A 13,914-nucleotide genomic window follows, 5' to 3' on the forward strand; every position below is an offset into this window, starting at 1 on the left:
GCTTGTATATTAAACCTAGAATCTCCACTCAGAGGGCCCATGTCAATAAAATCAGCCTGCTCTGGTTTTATGTTCCTTCCACCCTTATCCCACATCCTTAAAATCCATTCCCACAGGTATTGGCCAGGTTTCTGCTTGAATAAATTAGCAAATTCATTAAGCTCCTTAGTAGTATAGCAAATTACCTCATAGACTACACTTTCTACCTCCCCTCTAGGAGCCTGTTTTGCTTTGCCTTAGCATCTTCAAGTTTGAAATATAGTTTCAACCACGGGCCTTCAAAATTCTCTGAGCTCTTCGGAGGGAGAGAATCTTGAGAGGTTTCAGTAGTTGAAATTGGATCAACAAGCCAATCCCAGAATTTTAAAAGATTCCTCCTTATATTTCTGTTCCTCTAGAACCATTCCTGGTACCAATTTCTGTATTAGTCAGGGTTCTCTAGAGTCATAGAACTTACAGATAGTCTGTATATAGTAAAGGAATTTATTGTTGACTTACAGTCTGCAGTCCAATTCCCCAAAATGGTTCAGTAGTAGCTGTGAATGGAAGTCCAAGTGTCTAGCAGTTGCTTAGTCCCACACGGCAAGCAGGCAGAAGAGCAAGAGCCAGACTCCCTTCTTGAAATGTCCTTATATGGTCTCCAGCAGAAGGTGTAGCCCAGATTAAAGGTGTGTGCCACCACACTATTAATCCCAGATGACCTTGAACTCGGAGATCTCCCTGTCTTAATCTTCTGGAATCAATCACCACTGTGTCTCAAGATCTCCATACCAAGATCCAGATCAGAAAATTCTATTTCCTAGCCTCCAGATTAGGTTCACTGGTGAGCCTTCCAATTCTGGATTGTAGTTCATTTCAAACATAGTCAAGTTGACAAACAGGAATAGCCACTACCAGGACTTATACATGTGATTTCAGAGAGGCATGAATAAGACATTCATAGATTCAAATCTGGGTCCCATCAGAGAGATATTAACTGTTTCTGAGAGCTCTTTCACTAGCTCTCAGAAAACATGAGGTTTCACAATGCTTTACAACCTTCAGGTATATCACAATTCTTTGCTTGCTCTTGTACTCCAAAAATAAGAGGTCAAGACTTAACTCCTGCTAAGAATGGGGTGTGTGCCCTCTTCCTGCAATAATGCTTCTTTTGTAACAACAAATCCAAAGTGGTGATTTATGGGTCCCAACAACTCAGAACCAAGAAAAAATGCAATGTATTTTTATGAATGCAGTCTTAGTTTTATTCCACTCTTGCCAATTATTAACAGCTCCGTTCTCCATATTAACTGCAAGCTTACCTTTTAACCCTGATTTTAAGTATCTTAATGAAGTTCTTCCTAATCATATGACTGACAATTCTAGGTCTACATTAAGATATTGTGTAATCTATGTAAGTTCCCTATTATGTTCTCCCTCATCTTACTGTCTAAAGACCCCTGTGTTATTAATTGTGTACAAATTTCCTTTAGTAGTGTATGATGGCAAGTTCAATTTTGACCATTTCTATTCAAGTTAAAAACTCTCCTCTTGCTATGTAAATTCAATCTGACTCAATCTGACCATGTCCTTTAGGACATGGGAACAAAGTCTATATCCTTTCCATGGAATGCAGCCAATAAAGGAATGCAAAATCTAGTTATTTGAGACTGCAGGATAGTTGAAATAAAAGTGATGGGTGATATCAGGGTTGACGATGAACCAATTGTTCATACAAATATAGAGACAGAATTTAGAGAGATATCATGTATGATCCATTGTGGAGAGCAGAGTAATCTATTTGATATAATAATTGAATGGTATAGAGGATTGGAATTGGTTACATGCATACCATAGGCTACTGAAGTATTAAAGAAAACATTCAATGGGATCTCCTTGCATTTTTTTATTTCTCTAAGGATATATTCAGGAATTATATATGTAAGTTGAGGCATTCATGGTAAGTGGCCCTAAACTGTTGCAAAATCAAAAGTAGTATTTATTTTTAATGATTTCTAAAGTGTTTTATTTTTATGTACATTCCAGAGATTACATAATCACATAAATGTGTTTAAGAGTGTTTGACTATAAACATTTTGGTTGAAAAAAATCTAAGATGATATTTGAATATGTTATTACTGTAAATATACTTTAGGTTTTTGTTGGCTCCTCCCTCTAAGCCTTGTGTTCCGCCTCTTGCAGACAGGTTGGGAGTTTCTTCCTAGAACCCTGGATCTGGACAGCGTCCTCGGACTGCCCACTGTCAACGCCCACAGTCGCCGGATCGCCCACCATCACCCGGAACGCCAACTGTCGCCTGGACCTCCCACCGCTGCCCGGACCTGCCGGCCACTGCCAGGACTGCCCATCATCGCGAGAATGCCGTGGCAACTTCTAAGGACTCAGGGGAATGCTGGGAACTCTTCTTTGTACTTAAGCCAGTCCTGACAATGAAGACTCGGGCTTTGATCAGACATTTGCCAAGGCTCCATATTTCCTTTCGCAGCCCTGTTCCTTCTCAGGAGTTCCCGTCCTCCAGTTCGGATCCACAGTGGTTCTGCAGGCAGAACCACACATTTGGCGTTCAACGTGGACTGCACAGGGTTTAATTAATTTGATAGTTAATTTCATATTTAACACAGGTATAGTGCTGTATTTCATATATTACCATTAGCCACTTATATTAGATGTACTAAATAGGACATAACTGTTGGGAACTAAAAAGGGGCCCTGGGATGACAGGGAAGTGGAGAGGCTTACACCCTGCCAGAGTTTTGCCTATTCTCTGTCAATCAGGTGTGTGTGGGGGTGTGTGTGTGTGGGGGGGTGGCTGCTAACTATCTTCCATCCATCCCTGGGTGGGCATCAAAGCCTCTGATCCACTCTTCAGGAGGTGGCCAAGGGCTCCTGGGGACCCCGGAGCTACTTTGCTAAAGCCACCAGGATTATAGGTGAGTGGTATAAGGGAAGAGCTTCCCAATACCTACAAAAGTGCGCTCAGCCTTGATGGAGCAGAGACTCTCTATGGCTTTAGAGTTTCTCTCTCATAGAAAGAGATAGACAGAGACAGAAAGACAAAGACAGAGAGAGGAAAGGCTATAAAGAAAGAGACTAAGAGGGAGAGAGGAGAGGAGCAGAGAGAGGAGAGGAGAAGAAAAAGAGAGAGAGGAGAGAAGACAAAGAGAGAGGAGAGGGGGTGAGTGTGAGGGGTAAGAGGGAGACAAGTAAGAGAGAGAAGTAAGAGAGTAAGAGAGCAAGGTGGGGCTGAACAGCACTTCTTATGGTCTTTACTGTTGCTAGGTAACTGCCAGAGTTACAGGAGCATAAGGGAATGCCTACCTTGTCATGAAGGTGAATTATCAACACCGGGGTTCAGACCTCAGCTCAACTGGAGACCAGCCTGTAATTCCCCACACATAACAGTCTGGTAAAATGTGATTTTACTGCATATACATGCTGACTCTATACTTGGTTCATTTTGTTGAACTCATAGAACAAGTTCATGTCACTACAATCTCACTTATGAGAAATTCACTAAAATGATGTTAGATATATGATAAATAAAGAAAAACTTAAATATATAATTTACTGTTCATTTCTTTGCAATAATTTCGATTACTTATAAACAAACTTAACTTTTCAAGACCATAATTGGTGGCATTAGAACATAAAACTATATATGGAATGTTTCACTTTTGCTTACCTTATCAATAAAACCAAATTTCTACTTAAGTTAATTGCCAAAAACATGGTCATTACTAGGACACTCTTCTCCTTTGCAAACCCTTATATTAATTGTATAATACTAAATGTACAATGTGTATTAGTTAATAAATCCTATGTTTTTACTGTAAATGATCTAAAACACTCTAAGTGTAAGAATATTTACTATAAGCAAAAGTTCATTTTCATAACTCACAAGCCTAAAAATGTATCAATTGTCAATGTTTCCTTTCAATATAGGAGAAAATCTACTTAAAGTTATAACAAAATGGTTTACTGTGGCAATCCTTTTCTTATAGATTAATGTACCTATTTTGTGCAATTATTTTTTAATCGGTAAATTAAGTTGCCCTAGAAATGTTATGAAAATCTTGGTCAAATGGAAATTCCTACAAGGCTATGGCCCACAAGCATCGCCACATTTAACCTGGCTTTCCTTCTCTGCCTGATTCTTTCAGAGTTTCTCATGTATGATTGGCCTTTATCATCTTTATACCTGTGGTCATCCTCAGGAGCCAATTCTTATACAATGATTTGGCATGCTTTCAAGTGAGAGTACTGAGTTAGCCAGAGTCAGACTGACTTGATGTTAGACTTAAAACTGGTAAATCAGAAGACTAAGCCTGAGGTTTAGTTCCCTTGAACTGAAGAAGTCCCAAACAAGTCAATCCAGAAAAACAAAAAACAAACAAACTCCACTCCAGAGCAGCCAATCAGGAGCTACACAAAGCTACACTACCCTGTCCCCCACCTAGCCTGAACCAAGTATAATTATCAGCAATAGTTCTGGAAAGATCCCAAAATTACCTTAACCAATGATGAAGGCATCCATACCCCTGGAGATAAAACCAACAAATCAAGAAAAAGAAAGACAATGGCCACCCACTCCTTCCCTAACAGGCTTTAAACTGAACAAGCAATGCTTACACATCTCTCTTACATCTCAATAAAAGGTTGGTTTTTCATGATCAATTTCTGTAGAATATGCACTCTTTTCTAATGCATACTATTTGGGTCTGGGATAATTCAGGGTATCTTCTTTCTGTCTAGGAGCATAAAAATACAATACATGATCATTTTGTCATCTTTCTTGGTGTGCTAGTTTGAGATAAAATATACCTTGACAGTAATTACAAGAATATATGTAATATAAGATTACATGCATATACTTATCAAATTAGTGTATTGGACTAGAGTGGAAGAGAGCAATTTTTAAGACATAAATATAGTTATATTTTCAGTGACAATCAAAATGGAACAGGAAATTTGTTATTAAGAAATTTTTAAATCAAAACATGATCATATCAAACATATTGACTAAAATAATAAAATGCATGCAAAGTTCAAACAAGTAGCTAAAAGTGTTGCTAAACTCCTTTTTACATATTATTATCTAAAATTACATCATTTTGTGCACAAAATAGTATCTGTAGTGTCATATTTTTGCTATACTAGAGATTAACTTTTGGTCGCTTTACTATATAACATATATTCTTAAAACTTCTTGCATTCTTTTTTTAGGAAAAATTGACTTGGTCCATCTAACATCTAAAGAATACTTCTCTGTATGTATATGCCAGACTTTCCCCCATTCACAGGATGGTTGCACTACTTGGCTATGGAGGTTGATGACTGATGGATTTAGGTAATATCTAGCACTCATATACTATGACTATATTATATATGTTTTCTTTTTCTTGATTAACCTATGTTCATATTCCAATTATGGTTGCATTTTTAAACCCCTTAGCAGTATATACATTTTTGTATTTTCCTATTTTCATGCTTGATGCTTTTGCTGCTTGTTTTCAGTATGAGGGAGAAGATATACAGGATCACACAGCATCCTGCATATGATGGTCATGGCATGATATATGTCAGTGTAATCTATTCACTATCTTGTGGGTCAAGAGTATCAGTGATAAGCACTTTTACTTTCTAAGCCTCTATGCCATTCTGGCAAATATATTTTAAAATGGTTATCTAGTCATCAACTTCTTTTCATTTGCTTGATTTTTGTATTATTACTATTTTTTATTTTTAGACCTGAACTTTCTCTGTACATATCTGTCCTATTGGTCTGTAAGTTTTTTAGAATATTGTCATATGAGTGGAAATCCTCCTTCCTGAGAATTATAAGTGCTAGGATTACAAACATAACACATCACATCCAACTACAGGATTGATGTACAGGAATTTTTCAAAAAATTTACAGGAATTTTAATACATTAAAGTTTCTCTAAAATTTTATATATATATATATATATATATATATATATATATATATATATATATATAATTCCATTTGTTTATATCTCAAATGATATCCCCTCTTACCGGCTATCCATTCCCAGTTACTCCTCTACCAACCCCCCCCATCTCACATCTACCCTCTTCCTTTGCCTGTATGAGGGTTCTCCCCTACCTACCCACACTCTTCTGCCCTACCCCTTCAGCATTCACCCTACATTGGGGCATCAATCCTCCCCAGCACCAAGGGCCTTCCCTCCCATTGCTGTCAGGATTTCTCCAGGTACACTCTGTGGTTGCTGGTCTAGACTCTGGAAGAACTGGGTAGTCAAGCCAGCTTATATTGTTCTTTGAATGGGGTTGCAATCCCCCTCAGCTCCTCCAATCCTTCCTCCATATCCCCCACCAGGTTTACTAAGCTCACACTAATTGTTGGTTCCAAGCAGCCACATCTGTATTGGTCAGTTGCTGGCCAGACCTCCCAAGGAACAGTCACTCTAGGCTCCTGTCAGCAAGTGCCTCTTGATCACAGCAACAATGTTGGGCTTGGTCTGCAAACATGATGGATCCCCAGGTGGGGCAGTCCCCTGTTGGCCCTTCCTTCAGTCTCTGTTCCATTTTTCCCCTGTTCTTCCTTTGAACAGGAACATTTCTGGGTTAAAACCTTTGGGATGTGTGGGTCGCCTTATCCCTCAACCAGGGGCTGTGCCTATCTACTGGAGGCGGTCTCAACAGGTTCTATCTCCTCTTTCTTTTTTTTTTTTCTTTTTTAAAAAATTTATTTATTTATTTATTTATTTACTTATTATTTTCTTTATTTACATTTCAAATGCTATCCCAAAAGTTCCCTATACACCCCCCAGCCCCTGCTCCCCTACCCACCCACTCCCACTACTTGGCCCTGGCTGGGTCATATAAAGTTTCTAAACATTCAGCTAAAGTCATTCCCATTGGGTCCCAGGAGCCTCATGTTTCCCTGGTTCACATAGAACCATGATATAAACATTTTATTTTTATTTTACTATATTTAAATTTACTTCAATGAAGTGCTTTAAATCTGTTTTTAATTATTTTGAGTGGGAGTCTTACTATTTACCTGTGTTCTATCAGAGCTATATTTTAAAAATAAATTTATTAGTTCTTTAAGATTTTTTTACAAGTGTTTTGATCATATTCAGTCCTTTGCAATGCTTCCTAAATCCAGTCTCCCTTTACCATTTCCCCAACTTGTGTCTTTTTTTAAAATAGCACATCAAGAATAATTTTTGATGCTCAAATATTTTTGCATGCATAGCTTTCCAGTGGAGTCTTGTTTGACCTACCAGGGATCATGCGCTTATAGAAAATGACTTCCCCTCTCCCATAAGCTAATAATTGCCAGTAGCTCCATAGCAATATTGGTACATATTTCTCATCTCCCGTCTCCAGACTGGGATATGCGATGGCTTAGGCTTGCATAGCTAAGTTATTTTCTTTTTCTTTTATTTTTTAAGTTAATTCATCTACTTAATTTACATGATAAAAACAGCTTCCTTTCTTCCCTTTCCTCCCATTCCTTCCTTTGCACACCCCACTCCAGTCCATCAGTTCCTCATTTCCACTCATAAAAAGGAAGGCATCCTATGGAAGTCTTCATAATTTTGGATATCAATTTGCAATAGGACTCAATGCATCTTCTCTTATTGTTAGCTAGACAAATAGAAGGAATACTGCAAAACTCAGTCTATGAGGCCATAGTGACTCTGATACTTAACCATACAAATATTCAACCATAAAGATAATTTCAAATCAATACCCCTTATGACCAATTATGCAAAATACCCTCAATAAAATACTCTTAAACAAAATCTAAGAGCACATCAAAGACATCATCTACCATGATAAAGCAGGCTTTATTTCAGAGATGCAGAGATGGATTTGAAAGAAAATCAATGTAATTCACCATGTAAATAGCTGAAAGAAAGGAGAAAATCCACACAGTCATCTCATTAGATACTGAAAAAAGCTTTGAAAAATCCAACATACTTTGTGTTCTTTAGCTAGAGCAATAAGAAAAGTTAAGGAGATAAAGGGGATACAATTAGAAAGTACAAAGTCAAAGTATGACCCATATGACAAGAACTTCAAGTTTAAAGAAAGAATTTGAAGATATCAGAAGATGGAAAGATCTCTCATGCTTATGACTAGTTAAGATTAACATAGTAAAATGGGGCCATCTTACCAAAGCAATATACAGATTCAATTCAATTACTTTCAAAGTTCCAACACACTATTTTACAGATCTTGAAAGAACAATTCTCAAGTTTATATGAAAAAAACAAAAAAAATCCAGGATATCTAAAACAATCCTGAGTGATGCAAACTTTTATACTGAGACTATTTTAGCATTAAATATGAGAAGAGCATTCAAGAATACAATAATGAAATTACAGAACAAATAGAAGTATTTCAGATAGAGCAGTAATCATAATTTTATAATCACGTTATAAAATGGGTTGTAATATATTATATAGATTAGAAGATAATCTTATTTCAACTAAAACTTATCAATTTCCTCAAGTTAGATATAATAAGCAAATGGATGGTATAAGTTTCCTAAATAATGACAGTAAAGTAATGCTATCTCAAATATATCATATATGAGAGTACAACATATGCATCTATCTGTGAACTGCTTTCCATGTAAGCATGAAGGACTAATAAATCCTACTATCCATGTAAAACATTGTGCCAGCTATGTGTATGTTAATCTACACATTAGTGATTCAGAAATAGGAAGAAAGCTAGTGATTGCTGGCCAGTTAGTCTAGGGTCACTGGTGAGTTCCAGAACCAGTGGGACATGACATATTAAAAAAAAAAATAAGAGGAAAAATAAAAAGAGAGACATCATATTAGTTATTAATGATAAGCCAAACAACAAATATTTACTTAATTCGTACTTCTAATCACAGACAAACAAATGAGAATAAAAATATGTGTAGATCCTGGAAATCACAGATACCAAAGAAAACATAATTAATAATAATTTCCTACGAAACTGATATAGGCTAAGGCCAACATTTACAAGGGATAAATAAAGTGTAAGAACATATAAATATTTAGAAGATTTAATTAAATGGTGGTGGTTGCAGCACATGAACAATTGTAAGAGAATTGTCCACTAAAGTAGAACATTTTCAAATAGATTAAAATACACAGAGCAGTTTAGAAAAAAAATAATTAAATATAATTTTACATGAATAGTCAACAATGACATACAATTCGTAAGTTATATCTAGTGGCTTGAAAAAAGGTTTAAAGTATTCAATACTAAAGATTACAAACAAAAATTAAATATTTGGAAACTGGAACTATTTCTCAAATAATATTTAGATAGTAGCAAGACAATTTTCACTATAGTTAGAATGTTATGAAGATAAATTTATAATAATAAAGGAACTAATACTCCTCTATAAGGAAATATTTATGACATGTAATCAATTATATATCCCATGTCAATTCTATACCAAAAAAATCTCTTAACTATATATAATAAAGGTTTACTAATCATTGTATTACATGTTTTCAGTTTTCAAAGTTTTCAATTTTTAAAAATTTTCATTGGCGCATGCACACACATCTATCTATCTATCTATCTATCTATCTATCTATCTATCTATCTATCTATCATCTATCCAATTATCTTTAATGACAGCTAGAGTGGGTCAATACATTTGAGTTTTTAGGTTTACAAGTTTGTATTGAATTTATGGCATTATATCTCCCCTTCCCAACTTTATCAGAAACAAATTCTTCAGCAGTGAAGTTTAGGGCCCTCTCAGAAATTTCTTTCTTCATGTTTGGAATTTGAGAGGATCATTCAATGACAGACACAGTATAGATATCAAAAGCTGTTATTATTCTGTGGTCTCAAGAACTGTATTTTATCCATAAAATTGCATTTCATAGATTATCTCTTATCTTAAAATTTTATTTTAAATAACTAAAAATTAAACAGAACAAGTACAAAGAGCAAGTAAATTTTTGATATTTATCAAAGTGATTGTGTTTCTAAAACACCAGAAATATATACAGAAGAACATTGGGTTATGCAGATTTCTGACTGGATAAATTTACAATATATTATATTTGAAGCAATGTAAGATGACAATATTGTACTGATTACACATTCACTGAGAATGTGAATTGCCTAAGAGATAATAAAACAATTCTACCTTTTTATGTTAAATTGCATAGGATTTCCAATAGTCCATAAATCACTTAGATGAATGAAAAAAACTAAATTTCAGTATGGAGAAAATAGCAAGAACTTTGTGTCTTTGTCATACAAATGTGTACATTCACATTATTAGACTAAGAAGAACATGTGCTAGAATGTGAATAATTGTTACAGTGTGACTATTGGATGAAATGTCAGTTTTTAGTTGCAAACAATATTTGACTATAACTTAATTCTATTTTAATAATTTAGTTGGAATTTAAACTTTGGAAGTACTGAATTTATTTCAGATAATAGTGTTTATTATTCAGTTTAAGTGAAAATGATTTCTAAAAATCAGTCAATAGCTTTCACGTACAGCTAATGATTGTTTCATGTAAAGCAATGTGCATTAATATAGTTCAAGCATGTAAGTTTAGCAATATTAAATGATGTTTTTTATTATATTCTCAAATAGTTTTTTATATTAACTTACCACATTGTTCTGGAATTTTCTGTTGGTTTTTCGAGACAGGGTTTCTCTGTATAGTCCTGGAACTCACTCTGTAAACCAGGCTGGCCTCAAACTCAGAAATCCGCCTGCCTCTGCCTGCCAAGTGCTGGGATTAAAGGCGTGTGCCACCACTGCCTGACCTGTTCTGGAATTCTTATTCTCTGTTGCTTATGAATTAGTAATTAAATACCTAGTGAGTTTAGTTATTTCATATTATAAGAGGATTTTTATCTGATATAGTGGTCACTTTGATCATAATCAAATGGACATTTTATTATATGGACTATACAAAATTCATTTCTAATAATTTCAATTAAGTTCTGTGTAATGTAAACTCCCCAAATATAAGAACATGCAAATGTTTTCTTATTTTTAAGGCTTAGAAGACAAGGGAATAATATAAAAAAAGGAAAATTGACCTTTGGCATAATTGTTACCTTACTAGTCTAGACCTTTTTCTCTTTTCTTTATAATTCTATCAATAGCACATTTTACTTCATTGTTTCTGAGATTATAATTGAGTGGGTTAAGAATGGGAATCACAATGGTGTAAAACACAGAAGACACTTGATCCTTTCCCAAGGAGAAACACTTATTTGATTTTAAATGAGTGAAGATCATGGTATCATAAAATATGGTAACTGCCAGGATATGAGAGGCACAAGTTGAGAAGGTCTTTTGCTTTCCTGAAGTGGAACTGATCTTCAAAATGGTAGAGAAAATAGACATATAAGGTACAGATGTTGTGATAAGGGACAGCAGTAGAGTGGAACCAGCAAAAATGAATATAATGAGTTCAATATCATCTGAGTTGCTGCATGAAAGAATTATAAGTGGGGATGTATCACAAAAAAGTCATGGATAACATTGGAGTTGCAGAAATCCAGTGTACCCATGCATAACATATTGACAATGGAATCTACAGCTCCAAACACATATGACCCAGTCGGGAGGACACTACAGAATCTTTTGGACATAATGACTGAATAATGAAGAGTTTTGAAGATAGCTACATACTGATCATAGGCCATTGAAGATAGAAGGAAACTCTCAGTAGCTGCCAAAAGGACAAAAAGTACATTTGAGTGAAACCGCCCATGAAGGAAATGTTCTTAGTGGAAGTCAGCAGGTTTTCTAAAGTTTTAGGTGTGATGACAGTTGAGTAACTGAGGTCAAGGAGTGACAAATGGGTGAGAAAAAAAATACATTGGAGTATGAACCTGGACATCTAGATGGATGATCAGTATCATGCCTATGTTCCCCAGAACAATGACCAGGTATATCAGGAGAAAAAGCACAGATAGGAACAGCCCAACCTCCTTGGAATCTGCCCATGAGGATGAAATCAGGCTTATATGTGAAATTCGAGATATTCATTGTGAGCTACCTTAAAATGAAATTAAAATGATAATTAAGTCAAATAAATATTAATAAAATATTTTATGCATATTTCTTTATTTTGATAATTTCTGTTGTCAAAAATATTATTTCTAAACTGTTACTAAAAAATAATGCCAAAATAGAAGGACAATACTTGTTTATTATGTAATAAATATCATAGATCTTTTATATTTTCAATAGAATAATTTAATTTTCAAAGAGGAACAAGGTACAAAAATATTAATTACTATTGAGAAATATTAAATTACTATTTCAAAAGCTTCTTGATTATATGTATACATAATTTCACTGCAGAGCATATTTGTGATTCTGCATTGTTCTCTATAATTCACTTTTGAAATTTAATCAGAATACTTAATAAATAGAAAAAGAAATTTAGAAAATCATTTTAATGTAACATTTGCTCTTCTTATCCTTCAAATATGATTTATATCTAGTTACAAATAAGTATCATTTTTTACAGAAGTCTCATTGGCTCCTATAAAAATAATGCCAATTTATGAGGCAAAGATAATCTCAAGCCCAAACAATTTAATGTCAAAGTTCTTCTAAAATTCACTTTTAAAATATGACAGTGACTTTTAGAATCTCCTGTCATTAACACATTTTTGTCAGAAATCCTGACAGTTCTTGAAAAAGCTGCAAACTCAGTGTGTATAAACAGTCTTAAACATCTTGTGTTATTTTTAGCTCTTCTAAACACTTCTACCTTCACAATACTTACTGTGGGCCATTTTTTTGAAACAACAATCATAGAACTTTTAATATCATATGCCTAAAATTTTGACAACTTTAATTTATTTTCAAAAATAAAAGAGGACATAGGTTTAAGTATCTGAGTGTTTCTGAAGTACGGATTTCCTTGTTATTTCCAAATATCTGTGTATTCATTTTCTTAAAATGGGAAGATAAAGCAAGTCAGTCAAAAGGTTTTATTCAGATCTTCTTGGAGTACAAGTTCCCACAGTAGCTATTAGTCAAATGAGTTCTAGTAACTTCTATAAGTCCAAGGTAGAGTAGTCTATGTTTTTTTTTTTAACCTAATAATTCTAGACAAATTTATATAAGGGTGCTCAGCATATTCGAAACTGTAGTCATCCTAGAGACTAATTTCTAAGAAAGATTGGCAAGCTATTGAGAACCAAAGTTCCAGGGATAATTGAGTCAGAGATTTCCTTTTCTAAGCCCCACAGTGAATAGAATAACCAAATCTTTCCTTCTAAAGATATAATTGCATTGTAGAGTTGTATGTACACTCATTTTTATTAGTTCAGAAGAGTGGAGATGTTAACAGGTATTTGTGTTTATCAGTTATATTCTCAATATTGCACTTATAAAGTTTTCACTGAGACATAATTTAACTTGAGGAGAATAATTCTATAATAATAAGAGGCATGCATATAAACAATAAACTATACAAGAAAATATCAGCTTTGTTATGTTTTACACTTTACTTTTAATTAGTTTTATTTTTATTTTATATTTTATTTTTCAGTTCCTTAAACATGACGGATGAGACACAAAATTTATAATTAGTAACCACTACAAAACCTACAGTGAATGGCCCAGGGAAAAGGCACAGCTCCATACCCCTCCCACACAGAGACACCTTGACTTCCAGGTGCTCTGACACAACCAGGCTCATAAAAGAGACACAGAAACCTGCCCCAATATTGATGGGACCCCCAGGGGACACAGCAGAGGTGGACACTATCTGCCCTGCCCAGCAGGGACATATCTTCCCTCCAGCCCATAAAGCTCCCAACCTAAAACATCCAGGAAATTCAGGAAACAATGACAAGATCAAGCCTAAGAATAATAGGAATAGAAGAGAGAGAAGATTCCCA

General features: G+C 34.7%; 1 pseudogene; it reads right to left on the minus strand.

The window, feature by feature from the left end:
- Positions 1 to 11,107: 11,107 nt before the first annotated feature.
- On the minus strand, positions 11,108 to 12,043 carry LOC110319322 (annotated as a pseudogene).
- Between the last annotated feature and the right edge of the window lie 1,871 nt (positions 12,044 to 13,914).

This window comes from Mus pahari, chromosome 3 (assembly GCF_900095145.1).
Source record: "Mus pahari chromosome 3, PAHARI_EIJ_v1.1, whole genome shotgun sequence".
NCBI lineage: Eukaryota > Metazoa > Chordata > Mammalia > Rodentia > Muridae > Mus > Mus pahari.